General features: G+C 43.5%; 1 long non-coding RNA gene across 1 annotated transcript; it reads left to right on the top strand.

Annotated features, from left to right (window-relative positions):
• Positions 1–219: 219 nt before the first annotated feature.
• LOC128351899 (uncharacterized) lies at positions 220–26,770 on the top strand. The gene is made up of 3 exons (XR_008320104.1): positions 220–479; positions 25,587–25,688; positions 26,040–26,770. It is a non-coding gene; the product is annotated as an uncharacterized LOC128351899 (long non-coding RNA).
• The last annotated feature ends 589 nt before the right edge of the window (positions 26,771–27,359 follow it).

Genomic DNA, 27,359 nt, shown 5'->3' with positions numbered 1-27,359 from the left:
AGGCCTGGCACAACCCAATAAAAGGGAGAAATAACAACATTCAACCCAAACCTCCAACCTCACCTTAATATGACTTCTCCAGTCCCACACTGAAGGCCTGCCACCAAAAGCCAGCTGCCTACAGTCTGCCATCTATGTCTCTGGTGTGCCTTCCTCCAATATATGCTGCCAAGATCTCTCTCACAAGAGATCTCTGGTCCTTGGGGACAGGTGGAACAAGTCAAGCACTCAGATAGAAGGCACAGGTGGAATAGGGCAGCAATCAGGCTGCCACAAGCTGGTCCTTCAGAAGGTCTGGGGCTGCAAAAACAAATCTCCTTGCCTGAGACAGGAATGCACAGGCAGGGTGAGATGGCTGTTCATCAGGAGAGGCCAGGGAGCTGGTAGAATCTACCCCCTTTCTTTCTTCATCTTCTCCAATCTCCTAGGTCAGAGCTGATCTCCGATCTCTCTGAATTTCTAGGAGGCTTCTATCTGCAGTAAGTTTATTGAGCTTTTGAGCTTATATGATATTGCTGATTAGTTTTTCTGATAGTGACTGGTCCCGTCCCCCCACTTCCAGTTCATTTGATATCACAGGTCTATGAGCCTTGGTTTTTACTGTGGAAGGGTTAATGTTATCCTTATATTAGATAGCAGTGCCTTAAGGTTTTCAGCCTCCCACTGAGTAATTTCTGTGTCTCCTTTGGTAGTACAGGCCAATGAATCTTTTGGCTTTTTTACCCAGAGGTATCTTTGACTGCTCTGGGTCAAGAATTATCTTTCCACATACTGTAGAATACAAGGCAGAGGTAATAAAGTGCATTGCTTTGTTTTACTAAACCACTTTGGTTTTGTTAGATTTAAAACTAATATCAGGAGGCCAAGGCTTCATATACGTTGTTTGCAAGGGATACAGATAAAAATTTCTAGGAAGCTTCTATCTGCAGTGAGTTGATTGAGTTTATATGATGTGTCGTATGTCTTAATGAAACAAATGTGTGTGTTGGTGTCTGTCTGTCTCATTTGATGTTGTTTATTTTGGTTGGTATTCCTTGTAGACTGTTAGTACTAAGTTTTAATTTCATGCTTGTCTTAAACTCTTTCTAAATGAGATGTGTCCCATTTTTAACAGGTTGTTTATTATTGTAATTCATGATATTTTTGAGGTAACTTTTTAAAAAACCTGTCTTATGCTTGAAGTGTGTCTGGAGATATATATAGAGGGAGAGGGAGGGAGGGTGGAAGAGAGAGATTTATTTCATAGTGCCCCTGAAGAAGAAATGCATTAGGTCTAATGAATAGCATTTCTAGTGCATCTTGGAGTTGTGTGTCTTCTATTGCTGCTTTGGTGATGTCTCTCCCCTGGGATGGCTGATCTGACTTTTGTTCTGCATTTCCTGCTAATATTGGCATTTCTGATATTTTGAGCCAGTGCTGTCAATTTTAGTGTGGTATTTGTATTATTATTATTGTTAACAGATAAGATTTTCAAATGGAAAGTGAGATATAAATAGCATCTTAATAGTGGGACATAACAATAAGCAATAATGGAGCATCTAGACTGAATCACCTGAGGGATTTGGTTATAGGAGGCATTCTTTGCATTGGTCCCATTCCTATATTCTTCTGCATGATCCCCACCACACCTTAAGGTTAAGGAGGGCCTTCTCCAGTTACCTCTGGTATGTCTGGTGGTGACTCAGAGGCAGGCCTTCTCTGTGGCTGCTCCTGGGCTGTGGAATGCACTCCCGGCAGAAATCCATAGCTTGAGTTCATTGTTGCCCTTCAGGAGAGCCCTTAAAATCTATCTGTTTGGCCTGGCCTTCCAGGGTTTTAAAACTGTTTTAATGTTTTTAATTATTAATGGTTTTTGATAGGTTTTTAAATTGTTTTGTAATGATTGTTTTTAAAGGACTGATTCGTGGGTTTTATTATTGTTGCTGTTAGGATGGGGCAGAGCTGTTTAGATGGGGCAGTATATCAATATAATATGTAAATAAAATAGTAAATAAAAAAAAATATCTTGGGTAGATTTCAAATGGTGGTGCTTGGTGACAGTTGCTCTTCAAAATGGAAGCAGTTCTATGGAGTTCCTCAAGGCTTCATTCTATAACCAGTGCTTTTTAACCTCTACATGAAACTGCTGGGTGAGGTCATCAGGGGATTTGGTGCTGGATGCTATCATTATGATGGTGACTCCCAAATCTATCTCTCAGTGTCATCAATATCAGGAAATAACATTATCTACCTAAATGCCTGCCTATAGGCAGTAATGGGCTGGATGAGGGAAAATAAATTGAAACTGAATCCAAGCAAAATGAAGGGGGGCTCATTGTCAGGGGTTGTAATCTGGAGGACAGGATATCATTTCCTGTTCTAGATGGGGTTACATTCACCCAGAAAGAACAGGTACGTTCAATCCTGGTCTCTCCCTCGTGTCTCAAGTTGAGGCTATGGCCAGGAGCACTTTTTATCAGCTTTGGCTGATATGACAGTTTGGCCTTTTTTTTAAAACTCAAAATGGTGGTGCATCAGCTGGTAATCTTCAGGCTAGACTACTGCAATATGCTGTATGTAGGACTGCCTTTGTATGTAGTTGGGAAACTTCAGTTAGTCCAAAATGCTACAGCCAGATTGGTCTCCAAAGTAACTCGGAGAGACCACATCACGCTGGTTCTTAAACAGTTGCACTGGCAGCTGGTATGGTTTCCGGTGAAATAAAACATGCTGGTTATTATCTTTTAAAGCCCTGAATGGCTTAGGCCCTGGCTTCCTGAGAGAACACCTTTCTATGCAAGACCCCCACCACTTATTAAGGTCATCTGGAGAGGTCTGTCTTCAGGTGCCACCAGTTCATCTGGTGGCAACCCAGGGTTGGACTTTCTCAGTTGTCGCTCCGAGGTTGTGGAATGTACTCCCCATTGGTAAAAGAGGCTTATCTTCTTTGCAGGCCTTCAAGAGAGCCAATTCTTTCTGCCTGGCTTTTAATAATATTTGGTTTGGTTTTAAATGGCTTTAAAAATAAGTTTTATGTTAATATTTTAACTGCTTTTCTTTTATGCTTTATGTTTGAAATGGGTTGAATTTTAGCTGTAAACTTCCCTGAGCTGTGCTAGGATGGGCGGTATAGGAATGGAAAATAAAATAAAATAAAATAGGTCAATAAACACTTTGAGGATGTTAGCTACCTCTTGCTGTAGTAGATATTTTTCTTCATGGATGAATGTTACCCATTGGATGGAATGCATCATGTCAATGTGATACATATCAATTTTTCATTTCTGAATTTCTTGAGAGTTGCACAGTTCTACTCCATTTCCAATTCAAATTACCTGCAATCCTCAGACGTGTTCTATCTTTTTATGGCAGACTACATTAGTGGATCAGTCTGTTGGCTCTTTCAAATATCACTTTGTGATTGTGTATTTCTCTCTCTTAACATGAATTCTGTGATATTTATAGACAGGTTTAGATGATAATTGTAATAGCAAGCTTTAACCATTTAGAGGGGTGACTGCATGTGTACACTGCTGTAAAATATTCCTCTTAAGAGATGGGGCTGTAATTTATTATTATTATTATTTACATTTTATATCCTGCTCTTTCTCCAAGGAGCCCAGAGCAGTGTACTACATACTTGAGTTTCTCCTCACAACAACCCTGTGAAGTAGGTTAGGCTGAGAGAAAAGTGACTGGTCCAGAGTCACCCAGCAAATATCATGGCTGAATGGGGATTTGAATTCGGGTTTCCCCAGTCCTAGTCCAGCACTCTAACCACTATACTACACTGGCTCATTTAGTGGCACTCTTCATTTAGTGGAAGAGCTTCTGCATGCTTGCATGCGGAAGGTCCCACATCCACTCCCTGGCATCTCCAGGTAGGACTGGGAAGGACTCCTGTCTCAAACCTTGAAGAAGCTGTTGCCAGTCAGTGTAGTAGATGGTACTGAACCAGATGGACCAATGGTCTGATTCAGCATAAGGGTGCTTCCTTTGTTCCTCAGCACTCCGGTTACATTCATAGGCTGTTACAATTTATTTTTAGTTATATATTTTAGAATTCCGGGACTATATTGTAAATTTAATTTTAATATATCTTGTATTGCTTTTCTACATCCATTATTAATTCACAAAATCACACAAAAAAATTCTCAAGATGTACTGGCAACAAGAATTAACAGGTAATAAGGAAGAGATAAAATTCTTGGAAATGAAAATATTTTGCGCACACACATAATTTCATGACATTATATCAGCAGAACCCACTCTTAAACAAAAAGAAGACGCTTCACTTGAAAGTCTACCAAATAAACCCACATCAGAATTCAAATCCACAAACCAACTGCAACCTGAAACAGCTACAATAAATTATCTTTGTTATGACTCTGTTTCAGCTGCCAGAATTTAATTTAGATAAACCACACAAACTAACATATTTTCCCTTCATAAATCAGCAATATTCAATTAGTTACTGAACCTTTAAAAATGCCTAGCCAAAAACTACACAAAAGAAAAACAGGAATACCTCCCAGTGTGAGAGAATAGAAGATGGCATTAAAAGAAAACATATTATAAACCCATACATCACTTAGGTTAGAAACTGACATGCACTGAAAGGTTTCAAAAATCTGTTTCCCATTTACTTTCTTGGCCTTAGAAGGAGCTAAGCTACATTATGAGGCAGTCAGGTAGTACAGTCGTCCCTTGCCTATCACAGTTTTCCCAATCGTGGGTTTGAGTATCCGCGACTGGGAAATTGTGACCACCCTCGCCAATCACAATCGGAGTATCTGCGGGGTAGCGATTTTGGGGTGTGTTTTTTTGTTTGTTTGTTTTTTACAATTTCAAGGTTTGTGGGGGGTGTCAGAGGGTCATCTCTCTCTGACATTTCCCATAGGAGTGCCTTCTCTGTGGCTGCCCCTCTTCTTTGGAACATTCTTCCCCCCCAGATTCATTCAGCTCTCTCCCTAGCTGCTTTTAAGGCCCTTCTTAAGACCTACCTGTTTTGCCTGGCATTAGCCCTTTAATACACACACACACACACACACACACACACACACACACTTATTTAAAAAATTGTGATTGGTATTGTTGTCGTCCACTGCCTAGAGCAGGCCTGCTCAACTTTGGCCCTCCTGCAGATGTTGGCCCACAACTCCCATAATCCCTGGCTATTGGCCAGTGTGGCTGGGGATTCTGGGAATTGTAGTCCAAAAACAGCTGGAGGGCCTAAGTTGAGCAGGCCTGGCCTAGAGTCTTTGAAGGAGGCGGTATACAAGAAAATGTTAATAAACAAATACATTTCCAGAGGTCAGGGGGCGATTTTCAGGGGTCTGGGTGATTTTGGGGAGGTTTTGGGAGGTCATTTCCAGGGGGTCATTTTTTGGGATCAGAGGGGACACTTTTAATTTTTTTGAAACCTTATTTTCTGGTCAATTTGTGACTGCGATTCCCCTACCCCCCCTTCTTGCCATTGAAACCAATGGCTCACCAACTGAGAGTTTCCAGGAATGGAACCCTCACAGTTGACAGGGGACAACTGTACAAGAGTGGACACCCATTCTGCACTTATAAACTGGGATAGAACTTGCATTCTCCCTGATTTCCTTCCATTTTAGCATGCAGACCTATGGCTGTACAACAATCTGATTTCTAGATTGTCCAAAGCTATTCCTACCATTAGGAAGGGTAAACAAGCTGCAGTGGCAGATCATGGGATACACAATGGCCTCAGTGGTAGATTACAAGGCAGCAAGTTGTAAATTTAATATATTTCCTTTTTACCATCATTGGTCTGGTATCATTTGGATATCTGTCCAAGGAGTCGCAACTTCTTGGGCTATTTCTGGGTTCTGGTGATTTTTTTTCATATTTTCCTCCTCATGCTTGGTTCAAGTACCCTTGTGCTAGGCTTGAAAGGGACTGAACGTGTGTTCCAGAATAAAGGCACCCATCACATTTTACCCTTATTTTGGATGGACCCTTACAGTATCTGATCCTCTGGGAACTTCTGTGCCTACACAATGGCTCATAAGTCGGACTCTAAGACTAAGAGAATAATAAATGCAAGGAGGCATTATATTAGGTACATATGATTTGCTCATGTTGTAAAGTACATTACTTTGGAGAAAGGTAACATAAGATGAAAGGCAACATATACTGAAATAACTATGATAATGTGTATTGTGAGGAGACACAACCATCTCTGACAAGATAATTGCTACTTGAGCAGGTTCCATGTTTGATGACTCGCGAGCTTGGTTACCACAGCAGACAACCTGCAATATCAGAGTTGTCACCTTGGCGAATAAGAATTAATGAATATTTAATGTCTCAGACCTTCCAGTGACAGAAACTATTCTCCAGTTCTTGAAGGTCAAAGTCAGAGTTTTTGAAGTGCCACCATAACAGAATGGCTTGATGTTGTTGTTCCACCCCAAACAAGCTTTATAAATGCAAGTGTATAGCCTTCACATCACTTTGAGGTAATGCCGTATAGGGGTGGGGGGAGAGAAACTATTAACAGCTCAGCAAAAATGTATGACCTATTTTTGAGTGCCTTCGGAAAGCCAATACAAAATATATAACTTCTATTAAGCATGATACCAATGAAATTAGCTGCCAACCTAAATTGGAATAGCTTAGAGAAGTGCCTTTATTGAAGACTGAATATTATTTTTTCTCCACTAATGCCAGCTGGAGGTGCAGCTGCTCAGCACATCCCAGAATGAGACCAGGAAAGTTCTTATACCTGATTACAATGAGAATTCTGCCATTGATTTCATTAGTCAAGCTTTGTAGTGAAACTCAAATTCTCCCCTCTGTACAACCCCACTGAATGATTTGTCTGCGAGAAGCAAACCACAGATGGTAATTAAGTAAACATTAGCAAGACTAGATTCTATAAATTAATCAAAATTGTGCTACGTACAAGCACCATTAGGCAGCATCACTTTAGTGTCCAAAGCCAGTGTCAATGCAGGGATGTAAGCTGCATGTGCTACTTATTAACATTATAGACAGCTCATAAATATAACTTAGTAGTTTAAAATAAATAATATGATTTTTAAAACACTAAAATCATAACCATTAAAATACAACCAGTAGAAGTAAACAAAAAACACTTAAAATTTCAACCAAATGTAGTGAAATGCCCTCTGAAATAAAGCATTCTTCACCTGCACACTAAATGACAGCAGAGAGGTCTAAGAAGCAAGGATAGGTAGGGTCATATAGCCATTTTGTGCACTTGAGACAGCAGAGGCACATGTCATGTGGGAGAGCCTCCTTGAAAGATCGTCACACACACGGAGGATATATAGGTGTTCCTTCAGGTGTCCAGTGCCCAAGTGGTAGAGGGCTTTGAAGATTTGCAATGGTACCTAGGGCTGGAACTGGAAACAAATCAATGAGCCTATTCTCATGACCCACAGAAACTGGGTTAAGGGAGCCCACCCTTTTTTGTGGGTCATGTGCTGCAACGGGAGCTGTGCGGTTTCCAGTTGCAAGCTGCGTAATTGCTCCCCCCAAACGAGGTTAGCGGAGCACGCGCTCCACCAACCCCATTCGCTTGATTGTGTATCACCGTGGCATGGTTCCACATCACAGCGACCCCCATCAGGGAGGCAACAACAATCCTCTCCGAATTGGGGGGCTCCCCAGAATGCCCCGTGCACTTGCGTGGGGCATTCTGGGACTTCCGGGGGCCAGGAGGCCCCCAATTCCTGTCACCCCAACCGGCTCCGTGACAGCGCTGGTAATCATGTGGGTGGCTCAGGGCTAGCCGCGTGATCGTCTGTGGGGAGAGCAGGTCAAGCCTACTCTCCATGCAAAACCCCTCACGGCTCTCCACTACTCGTGTGGAGAGCCTCAATGTGTCAGTACTTCTAATATATACTCCCCATGGCTATTTGAGTTAAGATTCTGGATGCTATATTTTGGCCGATAAGTAGTTTCTGAACTGATGTTAAGGACAGTTCCTTGTACAGAATGTTCCAGTAGTCTAGTACTGTAGAAGTTGCCAAAAGCAGTACTAATAAGCCAAGATTCTTGTCATCAAAGGGAGGGTGGTATCCCAGGCAAAGCTGGAAAAAGCCACTTAGGCTTACAGCTACATCTGGGAATCCAGGAGCAGGGCTGGATCTAGGAATGCTCATCAGCTGCGAACTTGCTTTTTCAGTGGGGGCACAGTTTCATTCAAAAGAAGCTATTCATGAAGTCCCTAAATCAAAAACAACTCACATGCATCTGGATTGAGCTTCAGTATATTGGCTACCCTCCATCGTACTGCTGACTAGAAAAGTGTGTAGACTAGATAGACATGCAGATTTTAGATGCCTTTGGAGACTGGAGCGCCCACTGACTACTGGATGAATCTGACTCGAAACATGAGTAGCTTTCCAACATTTTATTCTTACACATTTTAAATAGGTCCAGCCTTCATCTGACAACCTTTATGTTTTCATCTGTGCCATGACATGGAAAACAGAGAGCCATTCAATGCATAGTCACCTAAGACACTGATCATTTGATCCTACAAATAGATTCAAGCAACATTATTAAAGTACTTTTCTCCCATTTTTATTATTTTTTATAAAGCTAGCTGGACAAAATGCAGAGCTTTACTTTTTCTGCATCCAATCTGTGAAAGGAATACTGTAGACTGGTTTGGACCAGCCCAATTCAGTGCATGGTGGAGTGCATGAATTTTTCAGACCAGCAAACCATTGCAAAGGGGAGAGTTCATCTGAATGAACTCTATGCACAACCAAATACTGCTTTAAAGTAGTATTTACTTTTGTGCACAGATGGGTGGTTGGCAGTGCCCTTTCTAAGGTGTGTGTGTGTGCACTCACATGTTGTTTTTTAATGTCCTCTCAGTCAATTTTAGACCCCGCTCAGGTTGAATCAGGCAAGCCCCACTCAGAATTCACAAGCACACACACTGCCTTGATACTGCGTCCTAGAACAAAACTCATTCTGCACACAGATAGAAAAAAATTAGAGATGACACTGGTGGTTGGACAACTCTCTCCCAATGTGATTAGGTGACAACAACAGGTGATGCAAGTGAGATGTGTATGCGCATGCTACTATGATGATGGCTGGTTCTGAGTATTGTTCAGATTGGATGGGCTGCTGTAAATGCCTGCAAAAGCTTAACGGTGCTTGCATTTAAACAGAAACCCCCCGCCCCCACATTTTTCTCCTTTGAAGAGATCTAACAAAACTAAATCCCCACAGTTATAATAAAGGCTCAGCAAGAAACAGCACCCTGGGAAGATTCAACCTTTTAATGACAGTTATTTAAGAATGTATAAACCAGACAAATACAACACTATCAATAAATTATTGAAGCAAGCTGATACAACTTATACTGGCAATTGTTTTCTTCCTTTTCTGTATTTTAAAGAAGTGCTGACAGTGTTGATAGGTATATATAGGGTTACATCTTTCTTCTGTGTGACCTTGTTTGTAATTAAGTGACTCATTCTGTGGAGTGGGGGGAATGGTTGGATAAACTGGATGGTCAGTTGAGTTATTTAGAGGTCAAGTCCTTGATTATTACGGAAGAAAAATTTCAAGTCCCTCTAATTAAGAAGGCCTGCTGATTTAAGGATATCACACAAAAAGAGTGCATAATGAATTACGTACCACTAATAATCCAAATGATTGTTCGATTATTCCTATCACCTCCTTTTATTAGATTATCTCAGGAATGTTACAAGGGCAATAAAGAATGAGTGCAATATTAACAGAGTATGTAATGGTTCAGGAGATGCACTTGCTTAGCAGAGCAAAAGTGTGTGTGAGCGGGGCGGGGAGAGAGAGAGATGCCCAAATTATTTACCCAATGCATGTTTGGGGTGGGGGAAACTGTATCCACAATAGAAAATAATGTAACTTAATATTGAAAACAAGGCAAGGAGATTCGGTTACCCGTTGAGAGAGAGAGAGAGTGAGAGAGTGGATTAAAAAATCTCATATTTGAGCCAACCTAGACGCCACAACTATTGGAAAATCCAATGTGGAGGTGCCCAGCAACAACTCTTATATGGTTAGACTGGATCAGTTTCAGTCTGTGACTCATGAAGATGTGGATAAGCTGCCTGGGGTGTTATGGCGGCACCTGCCCTCTTGAGGATTGGCCTGTGCTCTTGAGAATTGCTAACATGGCTTATATTATCTTGCAGGAAGGATTTTGGAAGGGGCCGCATCATAAATGCTTTTCTGAAGAAAGTAGGATGCCCTCCTGATTTAAGGAGGCAATTATTAGACCTTTTTTGAAGAAACAGAGGGTGGTAGACTCTTGGCTACAAAAAAGGGGTAGAGCGTCTGGGGCTTTTAGTTTGGAAAAGATGCAACTACGGTGTATAAAAGTATACATGGAGTAGAGAGAGTGGACAGATAAAACATTTTCTCCCTTTCTCACAACACTAGAAGCAGGGGTCATCCCATGAAACTGAAGGCCAGGAAATTTAGGACCAACAAAAGCAAGTACTTTTTCATGCAGCGCATAATTAATCTATGGAATTCTCTGCCACGGGATGTGGTGTTTTTTAAAATTATTACAATAAGATTATAACAGTGCATATAACATAATCAAGGATAGCAATGATATATGTGAGTATAACTTAAAAAGAAAAGAAAGATCTCTTAAACATAACTTGAACTTAATAAGATACAACCTACCTAGGAAAAAAGAAAGGGAAAGAGGAAGGGGCATCCACCTTCTTCTAAGTGTGTGTGTGTGTGTGTGGTTTTCAAAGCATAAACAATTCACTAAATTTAGACCAATTAGCTGAAAATTACCTTTCCATTGGGGTTGGGGGGATGGGACCAGTTCAAATGATAAGGAACACATGTCAGTTATCCTAAGTTGCAGTTTAGGAGTAAATGTCCTTCCAGTGCTGTATTATAATCATTTTGGTGACCTCCGCCAAGCATGAAGAACCCACAATTCTTGATATAATGCTAGATTCCATATGCTGAGGATGTACCCCAACAAAACATGATTGCAGCAATGTCATGTTAACAACATTATGGATTTCAAGCCAAAATGGTGCAATAACTGGACAGGACCAAACCATATATGTTAGTATACCCTCGTACAGATTACACCTCGAACATCTAGAAGTCTACAACTATCCCTTGTTAAACATTCTCTGAGGTGTCCAATACACATGGAATAAAGGTTTCTGCTGTATTTGCTTCATTTTGAGATCCAAAGAGGCATGTTTCACTGCTTTCAAAGCAACCCACCATTGATTTAATAAGATAGGGTCTTCAAGAGCATTGCTCCAAAGATCTCTGATATAATCCATATCAATCTTATCAATATCTTTAGGCTTCTGATAGAGCAAGTTTACAGGATGTGGTGATGGCCATTAGCTTGGATGGCTTTTTAAAGGGCTTAGACAAATTCATGGAGGACAGATCTGTCAGTGGCTACTTGTTGGGTGACTATAGGCCACCTCCAGACTTGGAGGCAAGATTCCTCTGAAAACCAGTTTCAGGGGAGCAACAGCAGGAGAGAGGACATGCCCTCATCCCTTGTCTGTGGACTTCTCAGAGGCATCTGGTAGGCCACTGTGGGAAACAGGTCACAGGATGCTGGACTAGATAGGCTTTGAGCCTGATCCAACAGGGCTGTTCTTATGACCAGTTTTGAAAGAAACAGATTAGGGTTATGAATGGGTCCTGGAGGGCAGTGCTGAACCTCAAATGCCTCAACAAGTTCATCAGGAAGCGGAAGTTCAGGATGGAGTCTCTGTACTCCATTAAGCAGGCAATGCTCCCAAATGACTTCTTCGTGTCAGTGGACCTCTCAGAGGCGTACTTGCATCTTCCTGTTCTCCTGGAACACAGAAAGTTCCTGCGCTTCTCCTACAACAACGGCCATTAACAATATCGGGCACTCCCATTCGGTCTGGCATCAGCTCCATAGCTATTCACGAAGATAACGGTGGTTCTCATGGCCCACCTCCACCTGCAGGGAATGTGCATTCACCCTTGCCGCTGCCCTGCTATCAATGCATCTTCCAGGCCACTTGGATGGCTTTTCCCAGGTGGTTCCATAGAAATCACATCAACCCAGTTTCAGCAAGAGTTGCTGAGGTCCTGGCTTTTCTTCATTTGGGTCTGTAGTTACGACTGAAACCATCCACCTTGAAAAGACAAGTCTCAGCCCTGGCTACGGTTCTGGACATTTCGGATCCTGGTAGCCAGTCCCTACCTCCATCTCTCGTTTCCTCAGGGAAGCTTCTAATTTGGTTCCTCTGCCAGTTCTTCATTTTCCTTCATGGAATCTCAAGAAGGTTCTGAACGCCCTCGCGTCTCTGCCTTTTGAGCCTCTAAGCTCTATCCCCCTGAGAATTCTCTTGTACAAGACCCTATTCCTGGTGGCCATCACCTCAGCTCACAGGGTTTCAGAGCTAGGGGCTCTCTCAGTTCACAAAGAGCTGTGCCTCTTCCAACCCAATGCAGCAATTCTGAAATTGGATCTGACTTTCTTTCTTTCTTAATTAATTAATTATATTGAACTTCTGGGCTCTTTATGTCAAAGGTCAACATGATGTTCCATCATTCCCAAGAAGTCATCTTGCCTTCCTTCTGTCCCAACCCCTCCCATCACAAGGAAAAGCTTTGGCATAATCTGGACGTCCACTGCACCCTACAGTTCTACATTCAATGCACTAAAGTTTCCCTGTAGCTGGAGCTCATCAGGCCCTCCCGGATGTTTCATCTGGGAGTTGCTCTTTGACCTTTTGTACATAGTTGGAAGGGTTAGGTTTGCTTTGGGGTGGAGGCAGCTTCCAGGGTTATAGTCTTAGATTGCCTTCTTTCCCTCTCTCTCTCTCTCTCTCTCTCTGACCTTTCCTGTTTTCCCTTAGTTGGTTGTTACACTTTTGTCCTTGAGTTTTTTTGTTTCTCTTAGCAATGTCTCAGCTCTTATCACCACTCTTCGCTACAGTCCTGGAACTGGGGATGGCGCCCTCTGGCAAGAGGAGTTAGTGTTCAGTTATTTCCGGCCTCTCTTGAGCATGCTCAGTGGCTGATCCCATTACTGATGAGCTCCAGCTACTGGGAAAAAGAAAGGAAAATGTTCCTTTCTTCATGTCCGCACAATCAGGAAAAGGTACAACGTCCCTAAATGCTTACCTGAAGGTGGTGATGGGCTTGATGAGGAATAACAAACTACTACTGAATCCAATTAAGATGGAGATACTTATTCTGTGCAACTCAAAAGACAACTTTATCTTATTCATCCATCCATTCGATTTCTATACCACCCTTCCAAAAATGGCTCAGGGCGGTTTACATTAAAAACAAAACAATTAAAATTAACTATTAAAAACAGAGACCATAAAACAATTAAAACATTCAAAACACTTTGAAAGCCCGGGAAAACCAGGATATAGCAAGTTAAAAACATTTACAATAAATCAAAAACTCTGGGAAGCCCGGCCAAACAGGGCTTTTGAGGACTCTCCTGAAGGCCAATAATAATTTCAAATTATGGATTTCTGTAGTGAGTGCATTCAACAGCTCAGGAGTAGCTACAGAGAAGGCCCGCCCCTGAGTTGCCACCAGAAATACCGGTGTAAACTGGAGATGGACCCCCACAGATGACCTTAATGTGCAGTGGGGATCATGCAGAAGAAGGTGCTCTCTAAGGTAATTTTGATCTGCCTGTTTTAATAGGGTTACACTCCCCCAGAAGGAACAGGTGTGCAGTCTGGGAGTACTTCTGGTTTCAAACCTTTCTCCGGTGTCTTAGGTTGAAGTAGTGGCCAAGAGTGCTATTGATCAGCTTTGGCTAATACACCAGCTGCATCAGTTGTGCTCATTTCTGAAGACACTTAAAACAGTAGTACATATGCAGTGGTAGCTTCTAGACTTAACTACTGCAATGCACTCTACATGGGACTGCCCTTGTACACAGTCTGAAAACTGCGGTTGGCGCAAAATGTAGCAGCCATGTTGGTGTCTGTACCATCTTAAAGAGACCATATTACACCTATATTAAAAGAAATACACTGGCTACCAATATGTTCCCAGATAAGAGGTAGTTATAACCCATAAAGCCCTGAAAAGCTTAGGTCCCCCTTCTTTGTTACGAGCCTATTAAGATAATCTGGGGAGCTTCGCCTCGAGTCACCATTGGCTTGTCTGGTGGCTCTTCAGGAATGAGCCTTTTCTGTTTCTGTCCTGAGACTTTAGAATGTACTCCTGCTGCAGTAAGAACCTCCCAATTTCTGGCAGTTTATATGAAGATGTTTAAAACGCATTTGTTCACCCAAGCCTTTTCATTGGATTTCAAAGTTGAATTGTTTTAAACTGTTTTAATTGCTGTTTTTATTATGTTTGTTGTAAATTGCCCAGAGACATAAAGTTTGGGGTGGTATACAAATATACTAAACTAGCTGATTTGGCACAGAGCATCTGCTCTCCAGTTCTCCCTGTCTCTCCCCCATCTTCATTTTGTCTTCAGTCCCAGTCTGCTTTCCCTCACCACCTGCTGGCCAACCTGGCTGCCGCTTTCCCTCCCCACCTGCCGTCTGCCCGTCCCCACGGCTATCCGGCAGCTGCTCGCGAACTCTCATGAGAGATGCCATGCATGGGATTAGCGATGCAAGGGCAAACTCAAAGTATTGTAAGTCTCAAACAGGGATTTGAAGCAGAAAGGGAGAGCTGCCTGGCAGATATAAAAGCAGAGGCTATTCAGGGCATAACATTTCAGAAGGCATCATGATGAGTTTGTCTGCTGTTTAAATTGTCTAGTCATCTTGGTTATTTGTAACAAATTATAGATAGATTCCAGATATGCTGAGAATGACATACGTTTAAACTTTGAAAAAAGTAAGGTAACGGAAATGATGTGAACCTGATGTATACGGTAAAAATATGTATGGTATCTTTTTTTTTATCATGCACACAAAGCATTTATATCATTTGATAAAAGCATTTATAGCCTTTCATTTTCAGGTCATGCTCTTGACCCATCTGTAAGTAAAGTTCCAGCCCATTCACTAGGAAGGTTGGGAAGGGAAACGACCCCAATAAATTAGCCATTGTGCATTTATGACCAATATTCACCAATATAGAGGGCAGGAATTAGCAGTGCTGGATGCTTTTTGGCCAAGAAGCTCACACTGCCACCTTACAACGGTGGCTACTCAAGGGTTTTAGGGAATGGTCTCTAGTGTGAGCCCCTATGCGAGTGCTCAATCTGGGTGAACTCTGACTCTGGTCCTGAAGATATTGTTCACCATATTTTGTTTTACCTGTGTTTGTTGCCTCTATATATATATATATATATATATATATATATATATATATATGGAGAAGATTTCTTCCTATGTGTATTAATATGAATGATATTGATAAGATGTATAACCTACTGTTGGTCTTGTGGTAGCAAGCATGAATTGTCCCCTTTGCTAAGCAAAGTCTGCCCTGATTTGCATTTTATTTATTTATTTATTTATTACATTTCTAGACCGCCCCATCCAAAGGCTCTGGGCAGTGTACTCCCATCTGAATGGGAGATCACATGTGAGCACTATAAGATATTCCCCTCAAGGGATGGGTTTGCTCTGGGAAGAGCATCTGTGTGCTTGCATGCAGAAGGTTCCAGGTTCCCTCCCTAGCATCCAAGATAGACTCCTGCCTGCAACCTTGAAGAAGCTGCTGCCAGTCTGTGTAGATGATACTGAGCTAGATGAACCAATGGTCTGGTATAGTATAAGGCAGCTTCCTATGCACTGTCGGATCAAGTTAAGTATGTGCTAGATGGCTTCCTATGCAGATATGCTATTCTGATATTTCATGGAAAGTCAGTTATACACCAGGCCTTTTCATATGAAGTGGTGTGTACTATTAATGAGGGTGAGAATCATTCCTGCTGGCCTTGCCTATGCACATTCAATAGACCCTACATGCCACCTTAAATGTTTTCATTTTTGAAGTTGGAAAAGTGAGATATGCATTTTCTAATAAATATGAACCAATAAGGACCCTGCTGTTTATATGCATGTTCACAAGCCCTGTTGAATATCCTGAGGTTAACAGGTGTGAGCAAGGCTACTTGGCATTGATTTTATATGCTGTGTCATGCGAACATGGTTGTAAACCACCCAGAGACAAATGTTTGGAGCTGCATACAAACTTGACTCAATAAACAAACGTGTTCCTTGGTGGGGTTCTGGCCTTCATTGCCATTATTCTGTTCCTTTGCATATACACTCAAGACTTTTTTATTTTTCTTCTGATCTGAATAAATCATTTTAAGGCCAGGCATGGGTAAGTTGAGGTTCTATGGAGATGGTAATGGTAACCTCCGCCTGTATTCTACCATCTTCACCACTGCAAGGATCCTTCCTGGTTAAATAGTTAGTCAGGATTAATGAGCTCTGTGGAGCTTGACTTGTATTTTTGTAATTTTGTTTTTTGTATTTTGGAGCTAATATTATGGTAAAAGACAAGTTTTCTGAAAGATGCGTGTCAGATATTTGGACGGGGGCGCCAGGGGGTGGGGGCAGTTTCAGTGCTTGCCCTAGGCACCGTTTTCCCTAGTTACCCCTCTGTCTATGGAACATAGCTGAGAAGAACAAAGAACAATCTTGACGTGTTAGATAAAATACCAATCCTGGCAAGAGCATTTCATCATGAGATTTCAGAGTGGTCAGCACTGGGCAGCAAGACACTTTTCCAAGACTGACTATACATGGGATCCCCCCCCCCTCCACCTGTATTTCTGTACATCTGTCACCACATTTCAGTTTCATTTCTCCCAAATACTTTCCTTTCTTCTGTTGGTGACCCTGTTTGCATCCATCGTCCTTCAGATATATTCCCTGGCCTTTGCTACCTTATTCTCTTGTAATCACTTTTTTCATTCTCCACTGAAGCCTAATGCATTGTTGTAGAGTACTAAGTGACTTGACTTGAAAGTTTTCTATTGCAAGTCTCTTTCCCTATGCCTCAGGCTGTCCCAGAGCACAGTGCTGGATGAAAATGAAAGTACATTTGAGCAAATATCAGGGTGCACATGCACACACACAGACACACACTGGGGCTTTCATTCCCTATATTGTCTATATGATGATATGGCAAGTATAAGATCTTCTAGTGGCAACGTTCAGATCTTGCCTATTAAAACGCAAACTTTCAGTTTCTAAAAAACTCTGTGATGGGGAATATTGCATCTGCTGTTTAATAGAAAGTATGCCATACATATTTTTTTAAAACCAAACCAAACAAGAGTCTTTGTGACACATCAAAGACACACTTACTGAAGCATAAGCTTTTGTGAACTAGAGCCCACTCCCTCATGCGTTGGATGAAGCAGACCCCAGTCCACAAATGCTTATGCTTCGCAAATTAGACTTTGAGATGCCACAAGACTCTTGTTTGCTTTTGGTGAAACACAATAACATAGCTATGCCTCTGAAAATATTTTAACAAATTATAAATTGCTGGTAACTTACCATGCAGTCATGGTAATGTATAGTCTTGGTAACATTGTCACCATGACTACATGCATGTGAGTCTCTTCACAAGGCCTGTTGAAAGTGCTGAGGTCCAGGGAGAGCAGGGCTACTTGTCGTTGACTTGATATGCTGTATCATGTGAACATGTGATCCTTGGTGAGGTTCTGGCCTTCAGTGCCATTCTTGCATATATAGGTGGCCCTCTTTATTCTTGGGAGTTCTGTTCTCACCTATAACTGTGAGTATGGAAACCGTGAATGAATAAACTGCACCCCTGTGGAAATCTAGGGGTTAGCATCCTCACCCCCCCCCCCGCAAAGCCAAAGAAGTGGGAGGGGGGAGAAATAAAAGTAGAGTTGCACAGTACCTTGTTCTCCAGGGCTCCACAACCCCCACCCCCAAATCAGCAGAATTTTTGGCGAATATTTGCCGAAAAACGTTCATGTTCGGTTTTTTTTAAAGATGCTGATTGGAAGTGACACTGGAAGTCATTTCTAAGGCATTTCTGGCCACTCAGCACCCACAAATAAGCAAATTTTAACCTATTTTTGTACTGCGGATAAAGAAACCGGGTCTCTAAGACCCATCTGCAGATACAGAAAACTGCAGGTTCTGGTGCTGGGACCCTGGATAATGAGGGCCACCTGTACACTCAAGATCCTGTTCTTTTTCTTCTGACCTGAAGTCACTTAGTTAGCACATTAACTGTATGGATACAGAGGACCATTTATCAAGTGTCCGGCTGCATCTTACCATGGTGTGCATGTACCCTTTGGACAAGTTGGTTGTCTGTAATGTTCTTTCTAGCGCAAAGAAGGTAGTCTCTAACTATTCATTATTATTGGGGACACTTCCCATTTTCTGGAACTTGTTCTGGTAAACAGAGCCTCTGGATGGGAAGGTTTATAAATGTAAATAATAATAATAAACCTATTTCCTTATCTTTGTCTTTAGAGGGATGAGTGGTTAACATTTTGTTAGTGTGATTTGCTAGCTTGAGTTGCTAGTACTGCCATTCATTAGGGTTCAGATTGTTCCACAGTATCTCTGGCAAATTAATTTGTGCAAATGCATTTCATGTGCTTGTGAGGCTCACTTTGAACTGTTAATAACTGCTTCTAGGACATCCTTTCTTCTTTCTTTTTTTTGGGCATGTTTTTAACCTAAAGAACAAACAAAACAGTGCAAGATAGACCATTGCAATGTAAATTAAAACAACTTATAGCGAACAGAGCAGAGCTTTCAGCTCTGTGTAGCAGGTGGCAAAGGGTTTAGTCAGTCATCTTTCCTATGGGCATAGGAATATTTTAAGCATGTATTCTGTGTGTTGCATCAGTGAAATGCTGGATGATATGTAAAGAGAATTTTCCTGTAGTCCAGGGCAGATGTGTGCTAATATATAGTAGAATGGCTGCCTATTTGCAGCTTCTACTATGAGCTGGTGAGATTTTCATTACAGAACAACAAACCTCCCCCCACCTTCACCCGCCACCTCACCAACCTATAGTTTTACTATAACTGCTAGCCACTAGGTGGCGGACATCTTCTGCTTTAAAAGCCAATAGGCTTTTAACCCTATGAAACTGTTCATTATACCTACAACAATAAAGTAGTAGGTGTTTGATAATACTGAACAAAGCAGCTAATATTGGCTGGGTTGTACCATAAAATACTTACACATGTCAACAGTACATGTCAGCAAGCACCAGATGAGCTAGAGATGTGCTATTTATCTCTAAACCATATAAGACTGAACTTAGTTTCTCACTCTTACGTCTTCCTTTACAGTCTGTATCCTGGAAGATCTCAGACCATGCATTTGGGTGGGGGCAAACAAACTGAAACTTAATCCAGATAAGACAGAGGTGCTTTGGGTTAATAGAACTGGTGTTCTGTGTAGTGAGATATATCTGGTATTGGGTACGGTTGCACTCTCCCTGAGAGACCACGATTGTAGCCTGCGGTCCTCCTGGACTCAACAGGGTGCCTAAAGGCTCAGGTGGCAGCAGTATCCAGGGGTGCCCTTTACCAGCTTTGGCTGCTATGCCAGCTGCAACCCGCTTGGAGAATCCAGACCTGACTTCTGTTACTTATGCATTGATCACATCCAGATTGGACTACTGCAATGTGCTCTAGTTGGGGCTGCCTTTGAAGAGAAAGCTTCAGCTAGTTCAGAACACTACTGCAAAGAGGTTTGTGGGTGCTAGTCATCATTACATATTAATTCCCATAGACGTGGCTGTCCTGGATGTGTGGTGATGCATTCCGGCACTCAGCGGATTGGCTGGGTGGCAGCGGCTCACGCGCAGCAGGACTCAGGAGGCTGTTGAGCTGCTGCCAGGGGAAATGGCGGTGGTGGGACCAGTCATGGCAAGCAGGAGGCGGTGGAGATGAGGCAGTGGCGGGGGGGGGGCCTGCGTGGCTGCCTGGGTCAGGAGGTGGCTAGGCCACCAGGAAGAGGAGGCGGTGGCGGCAGAGTGAATGGGCCAGCAAGCTGGCCAGAAACGACGAGTGGGGAGTGGGGGAGGGGTGAAGCGGGCCAGGCAGGTGTCAGAGATGCCCGGGGGAAGAGTTAAGGAGACGGGGCTGAAGGGGGGGATAGGCAGGGAGAACTAGGGGTGCAGATGCTATGTGCCCAGTCAGCTAGTTACATATGTATTACAACTATCCTGCAGAGTCTTTAATGGATGCCAGTTTGCCTTTGGACTCGTGCTGGTATTTAAAGCCCTATGTGGCTTGGAGCCGGGCCCATATGAATCTGCCAGGGCCCTTGGATCTGGTCATGGGAGGAGAACTGGTGGGGGCAGGCAGGCAAAAAAGTGGTGGGGGGGGAGAAAGGGGCAGTGCACTAGGGGCACAGATATTCGGAGCCAGATCAGCTATTTTAGTTGCTGTTGCCGATCAGGAATTTGAACACAGCTCTAAAATGGGCCAGCAGAGCGACACAAATATTTGGTCAAAGGCAACCAATTAACATTCCTAGTACTGGTGAGGAGCCCTAAGGCTGAGACAAGCAATTACCATGGAGCTAGTTAGGGTAGAGTGTCTTTTTTTTTTTTTTTAAAGTTTGCAGTAATACTTTCGGCTGCTAAACTGCTGAGAGTCACAGATTTCCCCTGATTTACTGTAAATCACCCAGAGATCTACTGGTAGACCCTAATCTATGTTCTGCTTATCCCTACCATCGAGCATTAAAAGAAAAAACTATTACAGCATCTTTAGAATAAGTATGATATCTGAATGCCTTTTGCTTTTGAAGGATTAGCTAGCAGCATTAGGTCTTATAAAGCAGGGCAAAATAATGCAAAAACCCATGCATGCATATGGCTTTTTAATTTTCTTTGTGCTTTTACAGTGATTAAGGCAAAGCACATGTGCTTATACATCGTTGAAGGAATAGAAAAGGGGGTTAAAATAACAGAGTACACATAAAAGTATCACTTCTATGAGAAACTTGAAAAATATTCATTGAATATTGGCAAGAGAAACCACTCTCTTCTAGAGATAGCATAATATAGGATTTTTATTCTTAGTCACACTTAATGGTATTTGTCAATATAAAAGTTTTCATGTACTATTTTAAGCTATGTGGAAAACATAAAAAAATATGGATTAAAAAATGGGAGTTCTTAAATCTCACACAAAGCATATAGCTTCCAAGTAAGAAGGGAGCAGATGCCTTCCTTTCCCAAAGTTTAGCAAACCTTCTTTCTCTTCCCTGCGTGTTGCATTTGGACACAGTGAAATAATTTTGTACTGCCCTATTAAGTACAATAATACTTCCAGACGTCACATGGGCGGGGCGGGGAGGCTTACTTTATCTTGTCTGACCTGTGCTGTCTCCCACCCACTTCCACCCTCATGATTGGCCTCCAGTGATGGAAGACCATTAGAGACTCCCTTCTTTCCCCAAGCTCAAGCAAGACAGAGCTCAGTAGCAACCCAGCAATCTCAGCTGCGCTACTGGGGAGAAGGAAACTTCCGTGGGGCACAGCATTGTAAGGTTTTGCTTTGCTGAGGGGAAGCTTGCTTCTCCTCCTCCTTCCATTGCCTCGCAGCAGCCTCTGCTCCTTCTCACTTTTGTAGGCACGCTGCATGGGAGGGGAAGCTGGGAGAGATTGGGTCAACCACCACAAAGGCATGCAGGCAGCTACCGCTTGTCTGCTGCTTCTGCTCCATCTCACAGGCATGCTGTATGGGTGGGGAAGCTGGGAACAATTTGGCCCGTCACTGCTGAGGCAGGCAGGAGGCCCACACTCGGCTGCCACACCCTGCTCTTGCAGCAGCCTCCGTGGAGGCAGCCCAGCCCACACTCAATGCCACCCCTACTGCGTACATGAAAGATCAGGCTGTTGGCAGTCCAGCCAGGCTGCCTGGGTCTCACAAGTCTCGTCTCGGACCCAGTGGTGGCACAGCATGGCCAGTGGTGGGCAACACTGAGGCCCCTGGAGGGATATTTTGGAGCCCCCCCCCTATGGCAAAGGACTGTACTTTGGCCCGTAAGTCTGGTCTAAAGAGTGCCAGTGGCTATAGGGTGCTAATCTTCAGTGGAAGAAGTTTGGTACTCTAGTCAGATAGTAATGTGAGTACCTGATCTTTTGGTAGCCAAAGATGATTGGATGGAGAGGAGAGCTGGTTTTGTGGTAGCAAGCATGAATTGTCCCTTTTGCTAAGGAGGGTCCACCCTGCTTTGCATTTTAATGGAAGACTACATGTGAGCACTATAAGAGGGGATGGAGCAACTCCGGGAAGAGCAGCTGCATGCTTGCATGCTGAAGGTTCCAAGTTCCCTCCCAATGAATGCATGGAGTCCATTAACAAATCCAACCTGTGTGACCTGACCTAGTGACCTGTGTGTGAACTCATGGTTGCTGTTCTTAATGGAGTCCTTGCATTCATTGAAGAGATGGCAAAAATAAAACATAAATAAAAGTAAAACCATGAACCCCAGAAGCTTGGGGGGGGGGGGTTGTGGACCAACCTGCCTTGCCCACAAACCCACCTTGGGGTGCCCAGGCACCCCCCAAGGGGGCAGATGGGGCAGCCTCAAATCCCCATTATTCCTTATGGGGGAAATGCAAAAAATTGAAAAATCTTCAGAAAAACATTAAAAATTGAAGGAGTGTCTGATTGCTTTAGGATTTTGGTAGTTGTTGGCACTCATAAGTGCCTACCACCCACCCCGGTTTTGTGCCCCTAGAAGACCACAATCCAACAGGCAGTGACACAACTAAGACAACAAACTGCAAACCAAAGAACAACCAACCACAGAGACAGGCCTGCCTGCCTGTACAGAAAACTAGACCACCAGACATCAAAGAGTACTACAGCCACAAACAAACACCTAGCAAGACACACTATCGCTCAAGGCAGCAAAACCATCCCAGCTCATAAACTGCAAAGAAAGAGGGTGAGGCAAAAATGAACCACATTGAATGAGAAATTAAAATAAAATACCTTGAGATTTTTTCTGCTCCTCTCTTCGTGCATGCGGTGTGCCTAAAAGGAAGATCTGCCTCAGACTGGCAGGTCCACACAAGCTACAGACACATGTTGGCACCAGACCACTCACTCATCATTGGTGGTGCATGAGTTGGGCTGTGTGTGTGCGTGCTAGAACTAAACTGAAGAGGGAAAAGGAAAGAAGTGGTGGCCTATATACACACTACACAAATACATTATATACAAGTATACTGTATATGCACACATCCATCTATACAGCTGTAGTATATATACACATTGCACAAATACATTATATACAAGTATATATGCACACATCCATCTATACAGAACAGCTATACACACACCAACTATCTACATAAACCAAAGCTTCCAAAACACAATCTACACAAAGAAAGAAACTTCTAGTCTCCACCACACACCAAAAACCTCCATGAATGTGCACACACACACAGCTGCACCGCACTTCTACACAACAGCAGCTAGGTCTACATATTCAAATATTTACAATTTTACACATTTGCAGATTTGCATTTTTTTAAATCCACATTTTACTTTCCCTGACCCTCCGCTGCCTCCCCCCACTGCCTCCCCCCAAGACAAGTCGCATATGTACACATTCAAAACATCTACATATTTACAAATCTAATGTAAAGTTGTGCTCGTTGAGTCTGTGTCGACTCCTGGCGACCACAGAGCCATGTGGTTTTATTTGGTAGAATACAGGTACACATTAACAAATCTACACATTTACAAATATACACAGTGCCATACTGGCACAACCACCTAGTGTTTTGTGTGTGTGCCCACAGCCCCACAAGTACTGCTGGCCAGGTGGAACAAGGGGTATGTTCAGCATCACAGGTTATGCTTGTGTGTATCTGCGTCCAGTTGTCATGTCACAGCATTAGCAGCATGCTACGACATGGCATGGCTGAAGAAAGAAGAGGTGAGGGTTGGGTTGAGCAGAAGCTGTTGAGGCCAAAGGCATCCCTCACAGGTGGAGTGTGTGTGCCATGCAGCAGATGTTCACATACTCCATCACTGTCTCTACTGCTGCAGTGACATTGGAGCCATTGTTTGTTACAATGAAGCCCTGTCTGAGACCACCTATCCACTCTTCAGTTTGGCATGTCTGATATCCAAGGTCTCCATGTGCAAGACAACCCACCTGAGCTGAAATGCAGAGTAGGATGGGCAGGAGCCAGAAGCAGCACTGGAGGTTCCCTCTCTTTCTCACTCCAGGCTGCACCAGTGAGCAGTCAGGGCCAGGAAAGCAGCGTGCATTCCACTCACACTGTTCCAGAGATCAGTGGTGAAATGAACTCTGGTGCCAGACAATGCTGCACACAGTGAGCCTGACACAAGCTCCTTGCATCTTCCGCACAGGGAAGAACCATGGTCCAGCTGAACGTGGTTCATGAGGGGATTGTGTAGCCGGGTACGAGCGTCTGGATAATTTGGTGGAAGCCGGGGTTTTCAACTACCTGAAAAGGTTGATCACCAGTGGCCATCATCTTCCCTAGGAGGCTCTGGTGGCTTCCAGCATCCTGGATGCTGTCTCGGTGTTGTTTTCATTTACATGCTCCATAAACCACAGAAATTGGTATGCCTCTGCCACATGAGCTCCCTGAGCCACAGGAAGATTTTGAGTGTCTCTTGATTGCATAATTCAAATGGTTAGCAAACTAATAGTAATGATCCAAGGACATACTGTTTCCCCTTTCTGTAAGGTCATTTTGAAGAGCTGATTGTCTGGCGGGCAAACTTGCTGGCCTTACCACTGTGGCATGTGGCAGAGGAAATGGGGACCGGTGACAGGTGGCCTGACAAGGTTGTGGCAGAGGCACTAGCACAGGGGCTGTTGGGAGAGGTAGCCAATAGCCTTGTCTGCATGCTGGCGCCCAATGAGGTGAGCTGCAGAGGAATGGCCCAGCCTGAGGTGCTCCCTGATGACATTACAGAGATGCCTCAGGGAGGGAGTGGCTGAGAGGGAATTCCAAGACTCCTTACCAACACAGTGCCAGCAGGGAAGTAATTGGAAACAAATAAATCTGGGAGTCCAATTAGTGTGGGGTGGGAGTGTAAAGTGTGTCAGGGACTCTATAAGCTGGAGCAGGTCAGGGGTGAGGAGGTTGTTTGGGAGAGTGGCACATACTCCCAGGAGAGGAGCTGCCACAGGGACCCCCTGAACACCTCAAGGAACAGGGCCAGGGCCAGGGCCAAAATCTCCTCTCCTTGACATTCTGAGGCCAAATCCTTAGGGAGTAAATCCAGGGGCAGACAGTGAGCAGCTGGGGGAGCTGACATGGGTGGGATACTACTTGCAGTTCCCAGGACTAGTTCTTGCTATGGCGTCATCTGAGGCCATGCTCCTCATGCTGACAGCAGTGTTAGGAGCCCTTCCTCGGCCTCTCCTGGCTTGCATCTGGTTCACTATCTGGATATCTCCCCCGACCCCCATATGAAAGAATGAGTGTGTGAGTGAAAAAGTAAGCAAGGCATCCAGCCAGTGAACCAGCTACAAGATGGGAGAAACTGGAGGAAAGTTATGTGAAGGGGGTGTTGGTATCAGGGGGCTTGGCCAGCCCCTTCCCTCCCAGCTTTACCCCCATCCCCATCTTTCCCCTCATTTGCTTTACCTTCAAGGCATTCCATGTCAGTGCAGATGGGCCACATCGGGCAAGAAAGAGCTCCTTCACCAGCCACCACCAATCTGCTCTATACAACCCTGGAGTAGCTTGCCTAGAGGTAAGACAGAGTTGGAAGATAGGGAAGGGTGGGGCAGTGAGGTACCAGAGAGTGGGTGGCGGTGGCAGGCAGGTGAGGCGGCGCCTGTGAGTGATGATGGGGTTGTGAGTGGCCTCCACTCATTGCCCTGTGGAGTAGGCAACACCTGAGGCTCTTACAGCTCCTCGCCTCATTAGTGAGCTGCCCCTGGCTATCCCATTTGGTTGTACAGGGCCTTGACTTTGCTTAGGAATATTTTGCTAAGCTACATCTCAAGTTCTAATGGGCTCAGTGTTCGTGGAGATAGCTTCTGCGTTCTCTGTACATTGTTGACATTGCTACACTTATCCCTCCTTTCCATCTTTTCAACAGAGGTTAAGATGCAGCCCACTGACCCTTTTTTTTGGTCTTCTCACCATGAAGTGAATCCACCTTGCAACAAGCAACATGCAAATCCACAATGATCTCTTTTTGGACCATGCTCTGTTTTATTGTTCAGATTTTCCCCACACACACACACACCTTTCAGCCCCAAAAGATCCTCCATTACTTCAGCTATTTCCAGAATCCCTCCTTATGTTGTTTTAATTCTTAGTAGAGGGTGTGTAAGCATAGGGGGAACCAAAGTGTTGGTATGAGACTCTAGCAGAAATAGAACTATAGAGTGATTATTGGAGTCTGTCTAGCTATTTTGGCTTGCCTCAAACCATTTTATTTCATGTGTTAGTCAAGGATCTAATTGAACTGTACTGTATATTGAGTGTTCTTTGAGAACTGTGAAGTAGATATAGGAACAAACTACATTATGGATACGGCAATAATGAAGCCATGATTTTCTCATGTTCCAACTTCCAAAATAATTCATTTGTCCTCCCTCTGACGTATCTTGTGAAACTGTCTATGAAATTGTAACGGTAATGCTAGTTACCAAACTATGTAAAATTCTTCCATTCGAGCACCTTCTCTGTCAATAGGACAATATGTTTTGTAAATCTGTAAAGTTGTTTGCCTTCCATGGCATCTCAGACTGCAAGGATTGCTCATTCTCTCCATTCAGTTCTCAGCTGAGAAATTAATCTATATGATAAACACCTTTTGATCTACTTCAGTGTCATGTTGTGATTGGTCCTAGACTTCTACTAACTGTGTGATTAACAATAAAATAGATGTGCCCTGGGCACATTTTGTTTTTCATCCATTTCCTATGCTAGATAGTGATGCTATGAGGTGTATCCAACAACGGGAGTTCGAGCTTTATTCTGCTCTGATTTTAGGATTCATTGATCTTGTTTGGGACAATAGACTCCTGACATCTAGAAACTGGTAATTAAGGGACTTGCGCTCTGTGTGTACCATACAATGACTCATGTGCAGACTAAGGAAGCACCAGCACTTGGAACAAAGTACAGGTACTGCAGTGCTGCAGACTAGTATACCTCTGCTGTTCATGTGGGGCTGTGTGATTTTTGCCAATCTCTTCTTCCCCTGGAAGCTTTCCCTTTGACTGGCAAATAGGTTCAAAGGGTTGCACAGCCCTCAGGGACCTAGTTCCAGCTTTCAGGAAGTGCTTCCAGGGTCAGGAGAGAACAGTGAAATATGCCTCCCCAATGGGTGTATGTGCTGCATTAGTGCAGAAAGCAGCAGTACTCCTCTCGTAGTACATAGTCATTGTCTCCCCCCCTTTTAATATGG

The sequence above is a fragment of the Hemicordylus capensis genome, chromosome 3 (assembly GCF_027244095.1).
Source record: "Hemicordylus capensis ecotype Gifberg chromosome 3, rHemCap1.1.pri, whole genome shotgun sequence".
NCBI lineage: Eukaryota > Metazoa > Chordata > Lepidosauria > Squamata > Cordylidae > Hemicordylus > Hemicordylus capensis.
The sequence above is the reverse complement of the archived record's forward strand: the minus strand, read 5'-3'. Positions and strand labels throughout refer to the sequence as shown.